Source organism: Ambystoma mexicanum, chromosome 5q (assembly GCF_040938575.1).
Source record: "Ambystoma mexicanum isolate Mex_15411 chromosome 5q, UKY_AmexF1_1, whole genome shotgun sequence".
NCBI lineage: Eukaryota > Metazoa > Chordata > Amphibia > Caudata > Ambystomatidae > Ambystoma > Ambystoma mexicanum.
Window position 1 is genome coordinate 247878672 of NC_090933.1, and position 21560 is coordinate 247900231.

A 21560-nucleotide genomic window follows, 5' to 3' on the forward strand; every position below is an offset into this window, starting at 1 on the left:
CAGGGGACAGAGCTTGGCCAGGTGCACAGTGCCAAGAGAGCAGATCATCAGGGGAGAAGGGGAGCGAAGGCAGAAGCAAAGAGGAAGGTTTTGAGGTGCTTCCGGAACCGGAGATGGTTCTCCTCAAGTTTTAGAGTGGCAGGGAGGCTGTTCCAGAGGGAGGCCCCAGCCGAAGATAGAGATCTACCCCCAGCTCGTTTCTTTGAGAAACGACTGACCCTGAGGGAGTTAGAGGTAGAGGAGCGAAGAGCTCGAGAGGGGAGGTATTTGCGGAGGGATAGCTGAAGGTATTTTGGACCCAGGCCCCAGAAAGCTTTGTGGACAATGCAGAGGGTTTTGAATTTAATCCTTGCATCCATTGGGAGTCAATGGAGAGATTTCAAAGCTCGAGAGATACGATCCCAGGGCTTGAGGCCAAGGACAAGTCTTGCAGTCCTGTTCTGGATAAGTTGTAGAGGGCGGAGAGTAGAGGCAGGTAGATTTAGAAAGAGGCTGATACAATAGTCCAAGCTAGAGAGAACCAGAGCTTGGGATACCATGAGCTTCTGGGGGAAGGAGAGGAAAGGCAGAATACCTCTGAGGAGGTGCAGTCGGAAGTTTGACTTTTTAGAGACATCAGAGATATGGGCCGAGAAGGAAAGTGTGGAGTCAAAGATGACGCCAAGGTTCTTAGCCTCGCAGGTAGGGGTAGGAGGCGGGCCAAGAGAGGCTGGCCAGAGAGTGAGGGAAAAGGATGGAGATGGTGTGCCGATGAGGAGGATCTCCGTCTTGCTGGCATTCAGACAAAGATCATTGGCGGCACACCAATTTTGAATGGCAGTTAGGCAGTCAGAGATGAGAGAGGGAGAGGAGGTGGCCGAGGGCAGCCGGAAAATGAGTTGAGTGTCATCAGCGTAGCACTGGAAATTTGAGCAGAAAATGGCAATGCAGTAAGCGAGAGTTGCCAGGTATTGGTTGAAAAGCCAGGGTGAGAGGTTAGACCCCTGGGGAACCCCACAGGTGGAGAGGAAGATAGATGATAGGAAAGACCCCAGTTGGACCTGGGAGGGTCGATCAGAGAGCAAAGAGGTCAGCCAGGCCAGAGCCCGATCAGTGATACCCAGATTATCACGGAGATGGTTGAGCAGGATGATGTGGTTGACCGTGTCGAAGGCAGAAGAGAGATCAAGAAGGATGAGGACAGAGGGAATGTTAGAATCAAGGTTGGAGAGCAGATCTTCATGGATATTGAGGAGAACAGTTTCCGTGCTTCTGGCCGCTCTGAAGGCAGACTGGTGGTCATGGAGACAACCAACAGAATCTGAATGAACGTTAAGCTGAGAGATGGCCAGCTTTTCCAGGAGTTTGCCCAGAAAGGGGGTAATGGAAATTGGGCGATAGTTTGCCAGACAGGAAGGATCAGCTGTGGGTTTCTTGAGAAGAGGATGCACAAGGGAGTGCTTTAGAGGGGAGGGTAAGGATCCTGAGGCAAACGAGTGGTTGCAAAAATCAGCAAGGGCAGGAGCGAGGGTGTCAATGTGGTCCTTGATGGTTTTGGAGGAACAGGGATGAACCTGTTTTGACGAGGCTTTCATAGATCGGACTTGTCTAGCAACCTCATCAGGGGAGAAAATAGGAAAGGAAGAGAAGGATGTTGGGGGGGTGCTTAAAGGGAGGTCTCCAAGCGCAGACTGAGAGGGAATAGGAGGAGGAGGGGAGGCGAGGGTGGACAGGATGTCCTGGGTTTTAGAGAAAAAGTGCGAGGCAAGGGCATTGCAGAGAGCCTGGGAGGCAAGAGGAGGGGAGGAGACTGCTGCAGGGTTGGCAAGCTCCTTGCAGATTTTAAAGAGTTCGGCCGAGTTCTTGGATGCCGCAGAGACACGGGCTTGAATGTGCGCTCTCTTCTTAGTGCGGACAGAGAGTCGGTATTGCCTTTGGAGCAGGCGACAGGCCAGTTTGTCAGAGGGTGAGCAAGAAGACCTCCATTCCCTCTCAGCCGCCCTACACTTATGTTTAAGTGTAGCTAGCTCGGAATCATACCAGGAATTGCACTTGGCTTTGGACTTCAAGCGGATCCTCATGACAGGGGCAAGAGCATCAAGAGTATCAGAGATGGAAGAGTAGAGAAGGGACAGGGTTGTTTCAGGGTGTGAGTCAGCCAGGAGAGGAGGAGGGGGAGAGAAGGTGGCAGCGAAAGCTGATAATGGGAATCAACATAGAAGTCCGTACCCACAATATGAGAGACAGGACATGAGGCAGAATATGAATTATGCTGCATGTCAATACAATGATTCACCACCACCAGGGGACTACAACCAAAGGATGGGTGCACCTCGCTCCCCTCCACATGTGAATAAAGAGTTCAGAAGCAATCCCAATAGAAATCATTCCCCTGAGAGGTATCAGAATAGATTCAATCAGGGGGAAAACAACCAATATCGATCTAGGCTACATAGAGAGGATTCTAGAAAAATAGAAAGATTCCAGTATCTCGAGGCCAAAGTGAAAATGTTGGCTGAGCAAATAGGAAAGCTCTGTACAGCACAAAAACAGTCATGAAAGGAGTGGGCAGAAGGCCATAGCACTGACCGGGTGATTTCTGATAAGTGACTAAGTATTTATGATACCTGCAGTGCCAAGAAAACAGATTGCTCTGATGCGATTTTGCTAATGACTCTGAGATGCCTAATGAGTTAAAAATGCAAGTACCAGTAAATGAACATGTGACAGAAAGTGCAAATACTTATAAAAAAGAAGTTTGGTTTAACCTAGAGCTAAATTAAACATTGGGGATTTGTACAAATGATAAAGGAAAACCAGAAATTCCAAAAGAACAAAAAGACAAATTTAAGAACAATGACTCATGCATGGGGAATACCAGTGAACAGGGAGTAAGTAGGGATGCTATAACTCCTTCCCTCGGCAATCAAAATGATAAACAAACACAGGCAGGAAAAATAAATACCCAAAAGGAGGGTACAGGTCAATCACCAGAAGAATTCTTTGAGCCACATATTTTTGAAGGAGTTAAAAGGACTGGTACCATACTAAATAAATACAAATGCACAGAGGTAGACAATGACAAATTGCCAAGTGATGCTGTTACACATGTTCAGTTGGAGGATTGTAGTGTGACTTCTGATGATCCCTGGATGGATGGGCGAACAGTGGCCACACTCCAAAAAACCTCTGAACATGGGGAAATGAATAAAGTCTCTCACACAAAAATGGACTGAAAGGAGGGAAAAATGTCTTTCCATTTACCAATGTGCTTAGCCAAAAGTGAAAAAGGCCTGAGAAAGGTGAGTCCTGAAATCAGTAAGAATTGCGGTGGATGGTATATTTTTGCGGATGTTAAGTATGAGGGGAGAACGATGACTTTAGGGTCAGTATATAGTCCATGCTCAAATGGTATTAGTTTTTTTAAGGAACTGACAGATTCTTTGAAAAAGATGAATGGTAATTATATTGTTCTTGGAGGGGATTTTAATTGTGTTTTGAATGTCACCTTGGATAGGTTATCAACATGTAGGTTCACGGGTCATGGGCTGAGTAGTGCCTTTCGTGGTTTTATTGATACTTTCGCCTTGGTGGATAGCTGGAAGCTGCTTCACCCTACGGAGAAGGGTTTTTCCTTTTACTCTTCGGCTCACAACTCCTACTCTAGACTGGATTTTTTGCTGATTTCGGATAAAATGATGGATGTTGTGAGGACTGTGGAAATTGGGGAGCGGTGTCTCTCAGATCATTCACTGGTAAAGTTGAATATGGATCGAAGTATACATCGACCTACCCGGGTTAAATGGAGACTCAAGACATTCATTTTGCAGGAGGAGAAAGTATGTGAGGCCATTAATATCTCCATCGTTAATTTTTTTTAGGATAATGTGGGTTTGGCGGACAGTCTGATAGTGTGGGATGCATTTAAGGCGCATGTGCGAGGGGAATTGATTAACTGGACAGCTAGAGTCACGGGGGAGGGGGAGTTGAGTATTAGGGGGTTGGAGTTGGAGCTTAAGGCTCTATAGCGGGAATATGCTATGTTTGGTAAAGGTGAGGACAGATTAAAGATGGAGGGTGCGAGGAGCAAATTAAGAAAAATGATGGAGGAGCAAGCTGAGAAAGGGTTGTATTTCATGAGGCAGAAATATTGGGAGGAAGGGGATAAAGGAGGACGATTGCTCGCTAGGAAACTGAAAAGTTTGTCAGATAGATCGTTTATACAGAAAATAGAGGATGCAGTTGGAGGGGTGAGGGTTCGAAGTGTTGAAATTTGTGAATGCTTTAGGTCCTTTTTTGCTTCTCTTTATTCGGATGTGTCGCGAGTTGAGGATGGCAAACTAATGGATTTCTTCAACAAAATAGACATTCCTTTTTTATCTGAGGAGGGAAGAGAGGCGCTTGATGCTCGGATTATGGAATCAGAGGTTGTGGATGCTATTAATCAACTTAATATGGGTAAATCCCCTGGTTCAGATGGGCTACCTGTAGAGTTTTATAGAGCGTTTAGTTCGGTTTTGGTGCCCAAATTGTGTGTTTTGTTTAATAATTTTCTTTCAGATGGAGTATTGTGTCCAACGATGCGAGAGGCGATTATTACCCTCATCCCGAAACTGGGAAAAGATTTGTCAAAGTGTGCTAACTATCGTCCTATTTCTCTACTTAATGTGGACGTTAACATTTTTGCAAAGGTCATGGCCACTAGGTTGCAAAAATATATGGGTGAATTGGTGGGCCGTTCCCAAGTGGGGTTTATGGTTGATAGATATGGCTATGATAACATTAGGACATTACTGAATATAATAGGGTTGTCTCGTGCTAAGGTGGAGGATATATGTTTGATTTTTTTTGATGCTGAAAAAGCATTTGATTGTGTGAATTGGTCATTTCTAAATTTCACACTGCTTCGGATGGGCTTTGGCCCACATTTCTGAATGCTATAGGTGCATGGCAACACAATATCTCGGCTAAAATACAGGTTAATAATGTTTTGTCTCAGGCTTTTCGGTTGTATAGAGGTACGAGACAGGGGTGTCCTCTTTCGCCCCTTTTGTTTAATTTAGTCCTGGAGCTGTTGGTGGCTTATTTTAGGCAGGAGCAGAATATCTGTGGTTGGAAGTTGAGAAATGATGAGGTGAAAGTCCTAGCATATGCTGACGATCTGACGGTGGTCTTGAGGAATCCGGAGGTGGGTGGACCCTTATTGAGGAATATGTTGCAAGAGGTGGGAGAATTGTCTGGATATAAAGTGAACTGGGGTAAAACAGTAGTTTTCCCGCTTCAGATGAACCCGGTGAATGGGAGGTTGTTGGATTGGGATTGCCAATGGGCTGATGTTTCTGTGAAATATTTAGGAGTCTACTTGGTGCGCGATATTAAGAGAACGGTAGAATACAATGTAGACAAATTGAGAGAAATTCTGCTGAAGGATGTACAAAGATGGGAAAGATTGACTCTAAGCATCTGGGCAAGAATCAATGCTATCAAGATGATGCTGTTGCCAAAGGTCCTGTATTTTATTCAATCACTTCCCCTTAAATTTACTAAAAGAGTGCTCCGGAGCATTGATAGGATTTTTATGGACTTCCTTTGGGGAAAAGGTAATAGGCCAAAAATTCCACGATTTATTTTGGTGCGTAGAGTTAAAGATGGGGGCTTTGGTTATCCGGTATTGGAGAATTATTGTAGGGGATTTTTTATTGAAGAAGGTTTCTTATTACTTTGAGGAAGGGCGGGGATCAGACCCATATTGGCTTTTAATGGAAAAGGAAATGCTGCATCCCTTTTCCCTGGACTGTTTATATTTGTATGGGAGGTTGGCAAATTCTGGTACAAAATTGGAGACTTTAGTGATTTATAAGTCAGTGTTGGTTAATTGGATTCTGTGGTGTGGGCAATCCTTGTATTTGTATGATTCGGCCTCTATTTGGCTGAATCCGGGTTTAGAAATTAATAATAAAATGCTTAATTGGAGGGGCTGGGCTAACAGGGGCATTCTGAAAATAGGGGATGTATGGAGAGGGGGGAGGATGGTTCCGTTTGAAGAATTAGCTAAGCGTTATAGTCTGCATAATAGAGAGGCGGGTAGATATGGGCTTTTGAAGCGGTTGCTGATGGAAAGATTGTAAATGTTGAGCGGACCTTTCAGTGGTAGACCTCAGATTTGTGAGATTTTTGCTACGTCTCCTAGGACAGTTTCTACATATGTTAGGTTGATGCCTTTGCAGGACTGAATGAGGAGTTCCTGGGGTCAGTTGCGAATGAAGTGGGTGTCTGAATTGGACACTTATCTTTCTGATGGCTTGTGGGATAATAGCTGGAGGGCTTCGGTGAGGGCCAAGGTTGATTTAAATCTGAGGTATATTCACCAACGTCTTTTAGGCCGTATTTATTGGACACCAGTGAAAATAAAGGAGAGAGGCTTGGCTGATGTAGATCTGTGCTGGGCGTGTGGGGGCTCGAGAGGGGCCTATCTACATATGCTCTAGGAGTGTAGTAGAGTGCTGGACTTTTGGAGAGAAGGTTTGGATTGCATTGATATGGTAACTAGTATGACACTGCCTTGTACTTTTCTGTCAGTGATTTTCTTTCAACTGATAGTCGAAGTGTGGAGATGTGGGATTGTTCGGAATGGATTGATAGAGCATTGTTGATGGCCATAAAAAAAATAATGAAGGTGTGGAAATCCAGGAAGAAGCCACATTGCGAGAACTGGGTGTCGGATATGCGGACGCTCTCTTGGTATGAGAAGACTCAGGCAGTTCGACAACATCGGGAAACTGAGTACGAGGAGAGATGGGGGGCATTCAGGGATTTATTTGGATGAGGTGTGGGCTTTGGTTTATTTTGTGGATATTGAGGTTGGGGATTGGTAGGGGTGTATGTTTTGTCCTTTTTTTTTTGTGTTTTGTGTTATCACGTCTTGCCATGAGATAGGAGGGTGGGGATGTTTTCGGATTTCGTTTTGAATAGCTGTTACTTTAGTAGTAATTTGCATTTTGTTGCACTGATGTATATGGAGTAATATTTTGCTTGTTCACATTCTGTTGTTACTCAGTTGTATTATGTTTTGTATAATTATTAAATAAAGTTGATAAAAAAAAGAAAAAGGCCTGAGAAAGGTGAGTCCTGAAATCAGTAAGAATTCGCACTTCTTATCTCTATTAGAGGAAGTTGAAGACAGGTATTATGCTCCCATCACTGTGGAAGAGAAATGCCATACATTTGCAATGATTGACACTGGCGCACGGGCCACAATTATGTCCAAAGAATTGGTAAAAAGAATTAATGAAGGGAGATCTCCACAGAATCAGATCACAGTGAGCCGAAATGAAGGTCCAGTGCATAATTTTAACAGGGAGGGGGTGCCTATTGTAGGTGTTACCGAGGTTGACATAAAAATAGGAAAACACAGAATGAAACAGGAGGTATTGATCAGATCTATTTGTGAAATTCCATTTCTGATGGGGACAGATTGCCTGAAAAGATTGTCTCCTCTCATAGATGGGGTGAATGGAGCACTGTGGTCTTTAACCAAAAAACCATTGAGACCTAAGAAAATAAAATCATAAAACAGCAATATAAATGAATGCCACACCGTTGCCAAAACAAATGATGCAGTAGAGGTATATCTCCAGAATCGCTGTATACATAGCGTCACTGTTATCTTGATGTGTCAAGATAAAATGCCAAGTGAAAATGAGAAACAATCTGTACAAATTTATTTAGACCCTAGGAAAAAATGGCAAACTGCAATAGATGAGCACACATTACGTTTTTATTTAAAAGTGAAGACATGCAAACAAAATACTACTCCTAAAACAGACACAGAAAAACACATTACTACTCTTGCTGAAATACACATGGAAGATGAGCAACCATGGGTTCACGTTGGTATAAATGACCATAGTAAAGTAGTAAAAGCCATACTAGCGCTTGAACATGAAAGAAGCTTTATTAATGAGAAATTACTGCAAAAATAATGGAGAGGGAGGAGATCCCAAAATTTAGAATTAAAAACCAATATGTCTCTGGTTTGGACAGTCCAGACTTTGAAAACCGAATTGCAGGCAGATGCATGCTGAAGATTAGTATTGGACAGAAAACAATTTACCATAATGTGTGGATAGTGAGTGGGACACAAAATGACTTTTATATGGGCAATGATATCATGCAAAGAATGTGTATGGTGTTAGATTTCCTTAATCAAAAAATATGGTCACGGCTAGGTGGGCCTGCACCTGAATTTGAAGACAAAAGAAGGGCTTATAATTGTGCACAACTGGTCCCATATGCAATTGAATTACAGCTGAGGAAGGATACTATTATTCCTGCATTCACCAAGCAGGTTGCAATAACGCTAAAGTGCAAAAATGGACAGCAGATGAAGGATTCTGATGCATTTGTGTGCTTGAATGAATCCATAAAACAGCAAGGCCTGGATTATGAATACATTCCATTGATATATGTTGCTGAAGGGTCTGTGAAAATTATGGTGAATAATAAAGGGGGTCAAGATATTCATTTAGAGGAAAATTCTTCATTAGCAATGGTCATACAAAAATCACATTATACTGCAGATCTAAATAACATGGTGATTGGAAATATCCCTGAAAGGTATGTAGATGCCAAGGGCGTGTTGCCAGAATACCTGGATTCTCAGCCCAAAGGAATCTTTAAAATTCAATCTGTGTACCCTTATGATTAAAATAAGACAGTGTGCTGTCATCAAAAGGATTATATAGTATTTGACTTACATGAAAATGAAAAAGAAAATCAGCCCATTGAAGTGGAAGCTTTACAGAGAGACGCAGCCACACAGTTAGAAGAAAGCACAGAGATTCCTCCACTGGAAGGTTTCCCAGAATTTTCAAAAATGGTAGAGGAACATATTTTATCAGCAGACGCATGCGATAGCGATGAAGATAAAAATGAATTGAGAAAAATATTTATGGAGTTTAAAGATGTCTTTGCTAAGGATGCATACAATTGTGGACTAACTAACTTACATGTTGCTACATTACCGCAAGGGTGTTGTAGAAGCCCTGTATTTGTGCGCCAGTATAGATTACCACTGGCATGTTTAGAGTCATTGGCAGAGATAACCAAAAATGTGGTGTCTCAGGGAATTATCAGGTTTATTCATAGCACATCCAACACACCACTTCTAGGTGTGTTAAAGCCAAATGGTCAATGGCGTCTGTGTGCAGATTTGAGAGGATTAAATAAAAGAGTGCCAGTGTCCAGATGGCCACTGCCATTCATTGATCAAGGCCTGACTCAGATGCATGGCTCAAAAGTGTTTACTACATTAGATCTCACATCTGGATATTGGTGCGTGCCATTGGCAGAGGAGATTCAGAATTTATTTTCATTTTCATTTGATAAGACCCAATACGCATGGGTTAGAGTTCCATTCAGGTATGTCAATAGTGGGAGTGAATTTGGCATATTTTTGAGAAAGCCTATGCCTGATGCAACGGAAAGAGGAACTATAGTTTATGTGGATGATGTCCTGATAAAAAATGAAAGCTTAAAAAGCCATTTTGATGAAAGTAGACATGTTCTTGGCCAATTGCAAAAGACAGGTGCCAAAGTATCTTTACAAAAAGCAGAATGGTGCAAGAAAAAAGTGAATTTTCCAGGCCATGAAGTGACTGAACATGGACTAAACCCACAAAAGAAGACGGTAGAGGCCATACAAAACTTAAAGATCCTAAAAGTGTGAAAGGAGTAAAATGTTTATTAGGAATGACGGGCTAAAACAGAAAGTTTATTGAAAATTATGCTGAACTTACTCAACCATTGACTAAACTACTGAAGCTGAATACACCCTGGAAATGGGAAAAAGAGCAATCTGAGGCAGTGGCTAAATTAAAGGTATGTCTTATAAAGGCACCATGTTTAGCATACCCCATAAAGGATAGGGATTTCTTTATAGAAATAGGTTTCTCTGAACATTGTATGTAAGCAGTTTTATCACAAAAACATGATTTGAATCACAAAACCATTGCTTACGCAAGTAAGGCATTTTCCCAAATTGAAATTAAATTCAATGAATGTGAAAAGGCTCTTTTGACCACTGTGAGGGCGCTACAGCATTTACGCCCCATTGTTCAGGGAGAAAAGGTAATTATTGAGACAAATCATCAACCTTTGCAGTTTTTAGAGAGTAAAAGAATTAGGTCAGGCAACCTAGCACAGTCCAGAATTACTTCATGGACACTGGCATTGCAAGGCTTTCCTGTAGAAGTGAGATATGGCCAAAATAAAAAAAAGAGCCCAGTTGCTCAAGGTTTGGCAGATTTACATGACTGTGCAGCTGAACATGTATCAAATGAAGTTGAAGCGGAATCTAGTTTACAGGAGTTTGGGCAATCACCACACAAAGCTTTTGATGAAAAGACATGCAGGGATTTGCCAACTCTATATGTTGACGGTTGTGCTTTTCACATTGAAAATGACAGCAATAAACAATTGGGGGCCGATTCATGGAACAAACGTGCGCCCAAAATCCCAGCACAAGCTGGCGCAAGGTGGCGCAAGCGTAAGAAAGCAAGCGCATGTGCACACGTGCGATTCAAGGAAGGCGCTGTGCGTATATACCACTGGTTGTGCGCCAAATCCGTGCGTGGGGCACGCGGGCGCACACGTCATCAAACGGCGTGTGCTACGCACACAGCGAAAGCGCACATTGCGCGGCGCACACAACAAAAGTGGGCGTAACAGTGGGCGTAACACGCGGAATGGGGAATAACACGTGAAAAAGAAGGCGTATCTGGTGAAGTACTGCAGGGAACTACACGGAACGCCCACACGCACGTGAACAACCTGTATTCATGGATCTGAATACGGGAAACCTGCACAGGATGAAAGACGCGCATAGGCGTCAACGGGTCCGCCACAGGAAGGCAGGCGGAAGCGTCCCCACGCACAGTATAAAAGTGCGCACAAACAACAAACACGTATATACCGCTATGATGAATGCCCCATTTGTCGCAGCACTGATCGTGGGACACCGCAGGAGGAGGAGAATAGCCAGGGCACGCATTTTTTCACCCCAGACAAGCCTTTTTGGGATGCCTGACGACCAGGTCTACGGCAGGTATAGGTTTCCACCTCGTATCATCCTAGACCTGGTCAGGGAGGGGGAAGATGACCTTACATCACCCACCCTCTGCTCCCAAACATTGAGCCCCTTGGAGAAGGTGCTCAATGTCCTGCATTTTTTGGCCACTGGGTCATTTCAGCGGACTACTGCCATAGTGGGGGGGGTCTCACAGGCCACACAGTCACGCTGCCTACACCAGGTCTTGGCAATCATGACAGCGCGCCCCTTAGTCCGCAGGCACATATACATGCCCAGAACACCCGCAGAAAGGCAGGACGTTGTCCAGGACTTTTACAGGGTGGCACACTTCCCCAAAGTGCTCGGTGCCATAGATTGCACCCATGTGGCTCTACGTCCACATAGGGCCACTGAGCACATCTACCAAAACCGCAAGCACTGGCATTCCATCAACGTGCAGGTGGTATGCGATGCAAAGGGAATCATCACCTCTGTCTATGCAAACTACCCTGGCCCCACCCATGACAGTTTCATATACAGAATGTCCGCCCTGAGCTGGGCCCTGGAAGCTGGGCAGCATGGGGACATATGGCTCCTAGGTGAGTACAAATGCCTGTGCACATGCATGCATGTCACACACACACAAAAATACACAAAGCCCAATAATCACAACCATCATCACCTCTCCAGGGTACAGTGCCTACCCTCTGAGCAACCACATGATGACGCCAATCCGGAACCCCACCACACCACCCCAGGTAAGATACAACGCTGCCCATATTGCAACCAGGGCCATAGTGGAGCGCACATTCGGAGTGCTCAAGTCACGGTTCCGCTCCCTTGACCGCTCTGGCGGGCAGCTACTCTATGCACCCCCAGTAGTGTGCAGGATCATTGTGGCAGCATGTGTCCTGCACAATGTTGCAACACGGCAGGGCGTACGGGTGGACATGGTGGTGCCCCCACATCCCCAACCACAGGCACAGACGCTGCCCATGGGAGGGGACAGGGCACGTGGCGAGGGAGCCCGGACCCAGCCTGTGGCCACATTTTTCAACTAAACTCCCACCCCTGCGGAGTGCACACAGGCCTGGCACATACCAGGTGACAATCGATGATGACAAAGAGACAATCAACTGTCACAACCTTACCACCCTGAGAATGTTGCCATGCAAGTGCCACATTGTGTGCATCCCTAGCTACTTAAACATAAGAAATCCTGTGTGACCAAAAGGCAAACATGCAAGGTGTGAATCACACAGACCTGCAAAACAGGCCATGACTATCACTGCTATGTCACCCAAACCCTCCCAAACCACCACATGACATGGCAAGCAATAGCCATACACCAACACAGTACCAATAAGGTACACATTGACATGTGAAAAATGTAAAGTGGCATCACACAATGATGCCTGACATGGAATCAGATGAAATGACTGACCAACAATCTCCCACCCAAAAGAAGTCATATCCAAATGCATTCCAACAGTTGTAGTTGTAACATAACAATGAATGCCTGTCTACATGCATATTGTGCAATGTAAAATCAACACTGCAGCTTCTGTGTGCCATGCCCACCTCATGCAACACACTGCTCAGCGCACAGCATAGTGAACAGCCATTGTGTGTGACGCACACCCTGAGCATCACTTCCAAGCGACAAAATACATCAAAAAGCAAATTACGCATGTACAGGATCCACAATTGGTCATAGATCATGTGCTGCAGGGACACAGTGGGCACCGGAAGGCAAACAGAGTGTACATGTGGACATGGAAGGGTGGTTGTACATGTAGTGGATCATAGAGCGAGTGCGTGGGTCAGTAGGGACATGCACTCAATATATGCATGTACAATCAAGTGCCCATCAGTTTCCTCTACACATCACATGTGAACATTCACCATGTGTACACCCCAGCATGTTAAGCCACAACTATTCCCTCACACCTGAAAGGTAAATACAACACATGAACAGGCATTGATCAGCAGAATATATCATGTACAAAGGATACTGCAATTACAATGTCAGGGTGTGCATCACACTGTAGGGCAAGGCAACTGTCAACAACAAAACGTCCCCCCTCCCTCACAAATCACCATGACCCACTGAACAACTGCACCTGGGTTATCTAGCCTTCATCCTTGAAGTTCACCAGGCCACAGGTTCAGCCTTCCCTTTTGTCACCATCTCCCACCTTGTGTGCAAAAAGTGTCCAGCACCCTCAAAGGCCACCTTGACTTGCAAAAACACCACATCAAAGAGAACTGAAAGCAGGCCAACACAGAAGCCAAGCAAAAAGCCTGCAGGCAGCAAAACAAACCAGAAGACCCTCCAGTAGATGACTTGAAGTAGCAGTACGTCACAAAGCCAAAGTACTACCACAATGACGTAACAACCAAGGTAGCACAGTAAATCAATTTCACAGCAGGATGTGTACCATGTGTGGTACATAACACAGAATATGCACCACGAGCTGATGTGTACTGTCACTGCTCCTATGTACAGGTGCAGGAGTGGCACGAACCAACCACCCCCACCGTGGCTGGGTGCCTGCAAGGTCAAACTCACACAGGCCTCTGAGACCCTGGTGGGGAAGGAGGGTCAGGGATATGCAGTCGGGACAGGCATTGCTATACTGGATAACTGGAAGGAGGGGCAGGAGAGGGGAGTAGGATTCACAAAACTGTGCCACTCACATTAACACATACACAAGTACACCAAACCTGATCATCATGCACATAGTAACAAATTACTCAAATGGAAGACAAACAGAAACTTATCTCTGGGGTGAGTGCTGGCATCCTGCCTGCGCACTCTCAGGTCCGGTAACAGGAGCAGTTTAATGCTGCAAAGAGAGCCACAGTTACTAATCTGTGCATGCCTTTAACACACAAACACACCACCATATATGCCCCAAAGTAACAAAATACTCTACAAACAAACAATCTGGTGTGGATGCTTCATACCCATATGTAATTACCCCTGTGATGGTTCATACACAGTCAATGAAGTTAGATATGCGCCACTGGGTGCGTTGCAAATGGAAGACCAATGTGTCACGAATCACACAACATGCAATGTTCCCTGGGTAAGCAGCCAGACGCATATAGCAAGGAATGACTTCAGAACAAGTCGTGTTCCACCATGACCCAAAAAAAGTAGCTAGTGCATGTGTCAAATTCTACATAGTAATGAAATGCACTGCACACGAGTCTGTCCCTTGCTGTCTGTCCCTGTGAGCTGCTTCTTTCCATGTCTCGGAATGCTACATGGCTAATACAAGTGCCTCAATGGACCATGGTTGACCGGAGGGTATGTGCCACTGGCCCTGCAGGTGCCCCAGACAACTTTCCCATCAACTAGCCATTAGTCCACTAACGCATTTCAGCTGTATTGTGCGCTTCAACACCAATATTTGTCCAAGCTCACCGTCAGTGCTGCTACTAAGCATGCATGTGCAACTGGCCAGGTGGAAGGTCTGCTGAGTTGTTCCCCTCCTGTCCTGCTCACCTTGCCTGGAGTCCCTTGAAATACGTCAGCTGTTTTCGGATGTATGAGCGCAATCCATGTGCCTCTGCTTGCGCACACATGCGCATGTCGGCACCACCAAACGTGTCCAGCTTCCAGACGTCCAATGGCCCATGTCTGCTTGCAAAAGTTGTCTGGAGGCTCATCCCCCTGCAGAAAGGGCATGAAACACATGATTAATGCTTTAAAATCATCTGTGTGTGTCTCTTCAGGCATTACATGACTGGACCATGTCAGAGACGTACAACACAAATCACACCATCAGTCCGTCTTTCACAGGCAAACTGTTGAACACACCATCTACGCCATGAATTGCAACAAGCACATGTACAGTATAGATAATAAACATACTACACAATGAATATCAATGAATGTACACATCATTCATGAAACACCTCATCTAGCGAATGAAGAACAGTGGTCAATAACACCCCTGTCACCCCCACTAGGGGTGTTAACACACGTTTCACAGCAGCAGACATACCACAGATATGACAGTCCAGAGCCCTTGTGTAAAAGGCTGTTACACCAAACCATCCTTGCGAGCCCATGGATAAGTGAAGCAGGAGTGGCATATGTGAGTCAAGGACCCCAAGCTGCAAACACATACACAAGACAAGCTTGAAGGGCCCAGCTGGAACAGACAGTGGATGCTCTCAAAAGCCACAAAGCACCACACTGTCACATGAAAGCACAATAGACAAACAATTTCAAACTATATTAACTAATTGCACTAACTATGAAAAACCTACATTACCTATTTAAACTAACTATCAAAATGAAACTAAACTAAAAGAAAAATCAAAAATGGCCACATACGACCTGGGGGGCAGGCACCCAGGAGGGAGGGAGGTACAGGCTGCTGCTCAACACCCACATGCGATGATGTTGAGGAAAAAAAAAACCTCCATGGGCTCAACGTCTGCACAGCCCGACCTATGTGGGTGATAGATTGTCGTCCGAGTCTCGCTCTTCCTGGAAAGAGGATGTGGCACAGGAGCCTGACCACGCCTAGCTGCAGCTTGGCCCTAGTCGGCAGCAAGTCTGCCGGACGGGTGAGCCAGGTTCTGTGTGGCGATCACACGTAGGTCTGCATGCAGAATCTCCCGTGATACACGTGCTTCCTCTTGCAAGGTAGAACGTTTAACATGGAGTTTATCCTGCAAGGCCTGGCTGGACAGCTGCTGCACCTCCCGGCAAGCATGTACCTCAGCCGCGATGGTACGCTCAAGCTGCACAACCCTCAGAGTGGATCTGAGGGAAGCATACTCTTGCCTCAGGGCCTCCATGTGTGCCTCTGCGTGAGCAGCAATTGCTTTACGTAGAGACGACATTTCAGCCTGGCGTGCCCTGTCTGAGGCCGCCATGCCCAGCCTGAGCGAGCGGGCCATGGACCGTGCCGCCTGCTGCTGGAGAAGCACCTGCCTAGCAGGGGGGAGCACGGATTGGGCCACAGGCTCCATGCTCTCAGCGATGTTCTCCATTGCTGCCCCCTGCCGTTCGGAATTGGCAGTCATGTCTTGCTCCCACTCAGTATACTGCGGTTGCACGCGGCGACCACGTTGCTGGGCTTGACCCCTGCGGGACCCAATGACTGGGTGTCCTCGTTGTGTTGGCACCGCCGCGGCTGCACGACTACATGCCCCCGTCGACGTGATGGCCCAGGCACATCAGTGACTGGTGTGGAGGGTGACCCTGCGTCCCGATCCACCACAGGCAGAGGTTCCAAAACTGTCTGACCCCTCAGTGCAAGTGTCGCGGACAGAGGAGTGTCCACATCAGAATCACTCACCCCTGACATATGGACCTGATGCTCATCCAACTCGACATGGACGTCTGAGTGGTCATCAGGAATGGACTCATTGCCAGCCAGAGACAAGATGGACTGTAGCACATGTGGGTTTTCGTGGCATACCACCCCACGACCTCCACTTGTGCCGGGTTGCTGTAGTGATGACAACCCTGTGCCTGGCATGACAACCCCAGCCTCTGGCTCCATTGTGTCATCGTCTGAACAGTAGAGAGAAAAAAGGTCACTACACATGTTAGAAGCACACAACACACACACACACACAGACACCAAACACATCAAGCAGACATGTCACACACAAAATAGAACATGCCATGCATGCTGGGTCAACTTGAAATTGCTTCTGTGATCAGGCATGTCGAAAGGTGTCAGTTTGCACTGAAGTGGGTCGATGCAGTGCAGCAAATATGTACGTTACTCACTATCTACATGTGCAAGAACTTCATGATGTGTGTCAGAAAATGTGAAGGCAGTGCAAGGTCAACTTCAGGCATCACGTGCATTGTGCATTCAATGGGTAGCATGTCTACAAGTGAACCACCCTTCCCCCAAGTGCAAATGCAGGGATGCCTAGCATGGTATCAAAAGGCTGAACATACACCTGTGTATTGACAGACAGTGTTGACTAGCATCAACTGCATCATGTGAGTCAAGTGACAACACAGCAAATGATGATGGGACAGTAAGCAGGACACATGATGAAACCTTTGGAGTACACCCACGTGTGAAGAAGACACTACACCAGTTGGACAGAGTCATTGGCCATTAAACAGGCTGAGGCCTGTGACCCACACAGACCGTCACACCCTAAACATGTGTGTGATGCAGGACTGAGCCACAGTGGAAATGGGAAGGCTGATGAAATGCCTTGAAATGTAGGTCCCCCTGGACTCCTACCACAATGATCATCCAGTCAAGGACACATAGGGGCACGAGTGGAATACACATGGAGCATGAATGGGCACTCATGTCCCTGCTGGGCATCTGAACTCTGCACAGTCCAAGTGAGACACCCTTCATCAAGTACAAAGGATGTACCACACAGCATATGTCTGGCAGATTGGCTGCTGGAAGTCAGCATGTACACAGGACGCATGAACAGGGAAGTACTCAACGGCAAAAGTGAAGCATACCAGTGTTAAGGTGGTATTGGGGTGCAGAGGGGTGGTGGAGGGGCAAGGGAGCATGCCTACATGGAGTACCCGCATGGAGGCACAGGACACATGCATGTCAGTCATGCTATGACATAGTCCATGGGCAAAGAGGAAGGTCACCCCACGCTACATGCTGAAGTGTCAGTGAGCTGGAACATGGACTTGAGGGGCATCCTGCTGACCAGCATGTGAGTAGGGTGCAATAGTGGTGATGCGGACATTCCCCGTCCGCTCCACATGTCCACCATCCAGCAGAGCAGACATGCATCAGGGAAGCATTGCATTACTTGCACATCAGAACCATGTACATGTGGCATGTAGTGGCAGTCATGCACAACACATCACACAATTGAAACACACATGTCCACAACAGACACGCAGCAACACTCACTGGACTGGGCATCAAAGTCCGGCATCTCTCCCACTCCTTCGACCGATTCAGATGGTATGAACTCCGCAACGAGTGACTCATGCGGAGTGAGCTCTTCCTCCTCAGGTGCAGGCCCACTGCCAGTCACCAGAGTCAAGTTGTAATTTGAGGCACGCTTAGCCTTAGCGCTGCGTTTGAGCTCATTCCAACGCTTTTTGCACTCTTGTGCCGTGCGCACCTCATGGCCGAATGCACTCACATGTTCTGCAACTTGCTTCCAGTGGGTATCACAGTGGGCAGCCGTAGTCTGACAATTAGGACCCACTAGCATGTCACGGCTGTGGCCCAGCACGTAGTCCACGAGGCAGTCCAGTTCCTGGTTGCAGAAAGGCTTCTTCCTCGACGTGCTGGAGGTCGTGGCTGTGTGTGGGGTCCCAGCCTGTGCTGCAGGTGCAACCTTCCTCCTCTTCGATTGTGGCGCAGACCCTGGTTGGCAAATGCTGCCCTGATCACTATGGCCAGTAGTACCGGTGGATTGAGCCAAGGGAGTGGCAGGTGGAGGGTCAACCAAAGGCCTGACTTGCATCAGTGGCAGCTGGGTGACCTCTAATGGACCCTGCGCTGCAACTTCCACTGTGGCAGGGTCATTGACCGCGACTGTCCTGGTTGGCAGACTCACAACCGGGGTGTTGTTGGCTGCATCTGCCCCTGTGCTAGGGAGAATTCTCTGTTTAGGCTGAATTTCCTAACCTAGTGAGTCCCCCAGCAGCTTTGCTGGATTTCTGGAGTTTGTTTTTTTCATCCTGCCAAGAGTGCAACTCTTTTCCTCCCACTCTTGGACATGATTTGTGGTATTTCTTTGAATGTTAATGTGTTCTATGGGCTATGGGGTCTTTTACTCCATAGGGTCTCGTGTTTTGCTATGTGTGTTACATCGCACCCTCCGTGCCGTAACACTGGGGTGTCCTAGGTAACCCCCACCATAGACTCCATACCCTGGGACTGACTCCCAGGGCATGTAAAGTCACCATTGGCTTTACTAAACCTAAATTTACTAACAGAACTAGTACAAACCATCCTATTGTGGACGTACTGGTAGAGGTAATTCGATTACCCCTGGGTCTGTTGTTCGAGGGGGCACTATCCCGTCCCCCCTCGTCGAGTTTTGGCTGGTGGCAGTGGATACTACTTTTTATATTTGACCGCAAATATATTCTTATGGGATTCTTCCCATTGTTCGAGGCTAATACTTTTTTTCACATTAGTCTCTAACATACCGCCAGTTTATTTAATTAAAATGAATTCACTGGTTGGTATTTTCTGCCAGAACTCAGTTTTTAAAATGGCGTATGTGTTCGCCTCTGTAACTCCAAACCAAAGGTTGAGCCCTTTGTTCCACTTTTGACGGGCTTCTGCACAGAAGCCCTCCAGAGTGGTGCCATTCTGTCTGGGTACCACAGGGGGTGTAGGAGGGGGTTTAGGCACCCTGGACTGAGTTGCATTGCCAACTCAAGTCGCACTCTGGTGTGATTGGCCCAAGTGGTGAGCCGCCCCGCTCACTGCTTAGCATGTTTGATTGACAGCTAGACTGAATGAATGGGGGTTTTCTGCATAAAAGCAGGGCTTTTGGGACTGGAACTTCAGAAGTCGGCACAGGGCCTAAGAATCCGACGAGGGTAAAGCTGAGCCGACCTGCAATGACGACACCTCCGGTGGAGCCCTGCTGAACTGACTCACCACTTCCCAATGACAGAGGAGATCTCCCTGCTGGAGAGTCTTCTTCCCTTTGACTGGTGGGAACAACCAGTCCCTTGCTTTTTCTTCGCTTCCAGGACGTCTAGTGGTCGAATTGCCTGTGCTGAGCACCCCGGCAACCGGATAGCCACTAACCACTGTACCGCGACCAAAAGGTGATGCCTTGTGACTGAGCACTCCGCGGCTGGTCTCTTCCCTGGTGGTGCAACGATCTTCAACTTTCCTCTATGATGAGATCATCTCTTCTTCTGGCAAAGCCCCGACTTGCATCCACCACCAGGAACAACTACCCCCGCCGGAGCTGTCTCTTCACTTTCAAGGTACTGTGTCCGCCTGGCTTCCCTTGTGACGGTTAGCGTGAGGTGTCTTAAATCCTTACCTTTCCACTGGGTCGCTTCCAGGCCTTCTTAACTTTTGTTCTAAAACTGGTCCAACCTTTCTGTCACATTTTGCTACAAAGACTTGAAGTGCATTTCCAGTGTGATACTTTTGGGACATACCGCCTTGCCTCTCTCCGAGTGGGCCTGGCCTCTGAACTTTGTGATCTACAGTAGACCCTGCCTTGCTTGCCTTGCATTTGCTTCGTAAAAGTGTTGGTACTGAGTTGGTTTCTTACCCTGCCTTTTTCTCTCCCTTTCTAACGAATATTAGAGTGTCATCTAGGTGAAGCACTCACCTCTGTCTGCAAATAAGTGGTGTCTTGAACCTAGACTTGTCGAAATATTGTTATGGGATTGATATATACTTATAGTAACTGTGATTGAAGTTGTTTGCCATATTAGTGCCAGTGTGTTTTTCATAGATGTGTTTTTAAATAAATAATTATATATCTTTACACCCAAGCTCTGATCCGTGTCTGCTTGCTCTACTGTGTCAATTGCCCTATCTTGTATACTCCAAATACTGCCTAACTCGTCTTGAGAGAAGTCTGACTGCTCAGCCACAGCTACCAGGTAAATCTGGGTGGTGCAGTCTGCTACCAATTGGGTTTACTGCGAACTCCTGTAGTCTTAAACTTTTTGCAGTGGTCCCAGAGGGAACTGCACAGGTTTCTGCCTAACACCCTGCACTTGCCAACACCCGGCTGGTCGGGGCAGCAAATGACATTACTGCCCCAGGGACCCGTGTCTTGGTCAGGGCAGCCCTGCGTGCACCTATGGCTTCCCTCCTGGCCTGTTGGAAATCTTCCAAGGGCTCTTCAAGTGCCAACGCAGCCTGCGCTGGCAGACCCTGAGCCTGGGTGGTGGTGTCCACAGCTGCACCTGCAGCTACCACTGCCCTTGAGCCAAGATGTTAACAGCCCCCCTGCACCTGCAAGGCTGTATCTGACCCCGGTGATGTAGTGACGGGTCACGCAATGCTCAGGCACCCCAAAACTGCAGTAAAACCGTGCACGCAAACCTGCAGCCTACGTGCGTCGATTCAACCTCCCGCAGTACGCGATGGCACCCAGTAACATGCAAAATGCGTACGCGTGGGACACACAGGCTACTATGAACTCAAAAACGGGTGCGATACACAAGGGCACCCGCAGTGGGAAAAATAGCATGCGTGACTCACCGTCTGACTAGCGTGATAATGAAAAACACGCATAGCCAATACCCCCGCCAAAAGAAGAGATACGTCCTGATCCGCCGTGAAGTTGTGATGGTACGCGAAACAACACAAAGCAGCAACACACGTTGGTCTCCACGAAAGGCACGTACAGTGAACTGCTGGCCCTGCTCACCTTTAACCTGTGCGGAGGGAAACGCCCGCGTGCGTCACGTCACTTACGCGTAGGCCCTTTCCTCGGATTACACGCGTTCACACGCGGACGTGCAGTTTTTTCACGTGCGCTGAATCACTATGCCCACGTCACGAGGGAAACGCCCGCGCGCGTAATGGCACAG